The sequence below is a fragment of the Xenopus laevis genome, chromosome 7S (assembly GCF_017654675.1).
Source record: "Xenopus laevis strain J_2021 chromosome 7S, Xenopus_laevis_v10.1, whole genome shotgun sequence".
NCBI lineage: Eukaryota > Metazoa > Chordata > Amphibia > Anura > Pipidae > Xenopus > Xenopus laevis.
Window position 1 is genome coordinate 30,041,062 of NC_054384.1, and position 3,292 is coordinate 30,044,353.

The window sequence follows — 3,292 nt, forward strand, 5'->3', positions numbered from 1 at the left end:
TAAGCACTGATTGGTTGCTATAGGTAACTGCCCAAGGGCAAATTTGCCCAGTGTTGATAAATGAGCCCCATTATGTGTGGAATAAATGATTTAAGGGAAGAGTTAGGGGGCGAAGTGCCAGCAGGCAGTACAAGTAATAAAAACTGCTTACAATTATACTGCTGCACTTATCAGTTCAGGGGGGAGAGGGGGAATCTGCAGAGTAGCCCTGCCAGACACCAATTTCTATTAGCCAAATTCCAGGAGTCCAGTGCAAAGAATCTGCTTTCCAACCCCTTCCCAACAGTTAGTGTGTGGGCGGGAGATTCGAATATTGTGATTGTCACCTATGCATGCTTCATATATACAATACAAAGAAGCTTTAAAACAGGGCAAACATTTTTAAGGACTTTATGTATGATGGTTGCTACGGCCAAAATTACCCTAGCGTCCATGCATTGCTTTGAATAAGCAACTGGAGTCTATAGTAACATTGGGATAATAGTCTCTGGGAAGGGAGTGTGACTGTGGTATAGCAGGTATAGTAGGGAGAGATGGTGTCTATAGTAACAGTGGATAATAGTCTCTGGGAAGGGAGTGTGACTGTGGGATAGCAGCAGGGCCGCCATCAGGGGGGGACAGGGGGGACAAGCGTACCGGGCCCGGGCATGAAGGGGGGCCCGGCAGCGCTGCATTTTTTTGAAGATCCGGGCCCCCCTTACGAGCGCCCGAGCCGTACGTCTTGCCTCTTCAGTGCCGAATGCGGAAGTGCCGAAAAGCCGAAGCCGATGCGACGAAAAGACCCGAAGTCACGGAAAAAGCCGAAGTCCCGAAGTCACGAAGCGCCGAAAAGACCCGAAGTCACGAAAACAGCCGAAGCCGAAGTCCTGAAGCAGCGCAAAGACCCGAAGTCACGAAAACAGCCGAAGCCGAAGTCCTGAAGCGGTGAAAAGACCCGAAGTCACGAAAGGAGGCGAAGTTGAAGTACTGAAGCCATGAGTTCAATTCTACTGAACACCAGTTTGTGTTTTTTTTTTTTTTTAATCCCCTGGCCACCAATGTATTATTTTAATATTCTATAGGCCCCTGCCACCAATCTTTTTTTTAAAACTTTTGTTTTTGGGGCCCCAATTTTTTTTTTAACTCGTAAGGGGCCCCTTGCCACCATTGTTTTTTTTTGGGTTTTTTTTTTAAAAAAAAAATTAATTTTCTTTTTGGTGGCCCCAAATTTTTTTAACTTGTAAGGGGGCCCCTGCCACCAGTTTTTTTTTTTTTTCAAAAAAAAATTATTTTTTTTTTAAATTTTTTTTGGGGCCCCAATTTGTTTTTAACTTGTAAGGGGGCCCCTGCCACCATTTTTTTTTTTTTCAAAAAAAATTTTTTTTCTCCAAATTTTTTTTTGGGGCCCCAATTTGTTTTTAACTTATAAGGGGGCCCCTGCCGCCAATGTTTTTTTTTTTTTTCAAAAAAAAATTAATTTTTTTTCAAATTTTTTTTTGGGGCCCCAATTTGTTTTTAACTTATAAGGGGGCCCCTGCCGCCAATGTTTTTTTTTTTTTTCAAAAAAAATTAATTTTTTTTCAAATTTTTTTTTGGGGCCCCAATTTGTTTTTAACTTAGAAGGGGGCCCCTGCCACCAATGTTTGTTTATTTTTTAGTTTTTTTTACATTTTTTTTTGTTGGGGCCCCAAGTTTTTTTTAACAGGGGGCCCCTGCCACCAATGTTTTTAAAAAAAAAAAAATTTTAATTTTTTTTTTTTGGGGCCCCAATTTTTTTTATAAGGGGGCCCTGACCATCAATAGCTTTTTACAACTTGTGTGGGGGAGGGGGGTTACTTTTTTAGCGCTGATGTCTGTGTGGTCTTTTAACTGCGATGTGGGCGGGATATGGGGCGGAGCTTGGTCGTCAGTGTGGGCGGGGCCCAGGGGGCCCCAAAAATTTTGTTGTACAGGGCCCCGTGATTTCTAATGGCGGCCCTGGATAGCAGGTATAGTATGGAGAGATGGTGCCTATAGTAACAGTGGATAATAGTCTCTGGAAAGGGAGTGTGACTGTGGGATAGCAGGTATAGTAGGATGAGATGGTGCCTATAGTAACAGTGGATAATAGTCTCTGGGAAGGGAGTGTGACTGTGGGATAGCAGGTATAGTAGGGAGAGATGGTGCCTATAGTAACAGTGGATAATAGTCTCTGGAAAGGGAGTGTGACTGTGGGATAGCAGGTATAGTAGGGAGAGATGGTGCCTATAGTAACAGTGGATAATAGTCTCTGGAAAGGGAGTGTGACTGTGGGATAGCAGGTATAGTAGGGAGAGATGGTGCCTATAGTAACAGTGGATAATAGTCTCTGGAAAGGGAGTGTGACTGTGGGATAGCAGGTATAGTAGGATGAGATGGTGCCTATAGTAACAGTGGATAATAGTCTCTGGGAAGGGAGTGTGACTGTGGGATAGCAGGTATAGTAGGGAGAGATGGTGCCTATAGTAACAGTGGATAATAGTCTCTGGAAAGGGAGTGTGACTGTGGGATAGCAGGTATAGTAGGGAGAGATGGTGCCTATAGTAACAGTGGATAATAGTCTCTGGAAAGGGAGTGTGACTGTGGGATAGCAGGTATAGTAGGGAGAGATGGTGTCTATAGTAACAGTGGATAATAGTCTCTGGGAAGGGAGTGTGACTGTGGGATAGCAGGTATAGTAGGGAGAGATGGTGCCTATAGTAGCAGTGGGATAATAGTCTCTGGGAAGGGAGTGTGGCTGTGGGATAGCAGGTATAGTAGGGAGAGATGGTGTCTATAGTAACAGTGGGATAATAGTCTCTGGGAAGGGAGTGTGACTGTGGGATAGCAGGTATAGTAGGGAGAGATGGAGCCCAACAGATGAAAAAGATTGAAACAGATCCTAGGAATAGTTCTTTGACAACAAATAAAGAAGTATTTCTCCTAATTGTTATAAATAAGATGTCTATGCCATTGCCAAGTTAGATTATCCCACAATCCAAATGACAAACCAAATAATATTATACATATTAATGGGCACAAAGCAGACCAGGGCATAGGGTCACAACCATGTATATAGACATAAAAACGATATATATGTAAATAAAATACTCAACATCCTACTCACTTCCTTGGTTGTTTTCTGCTTTTCTTTTCTTCTGTTTGCTTGTCTTTCTCTCCTGCTTTGCTTCACTAACTCTCTGTATTTTTCTCCCTGTTACAGCATTTCTTCTGTGCTGTTTTGCTTTTTATTCTGCTCCTACTTTTTTTTTTAACCATTGTGCTACCACTTTCCTTCCTCTTCCCAGGCTTCCTT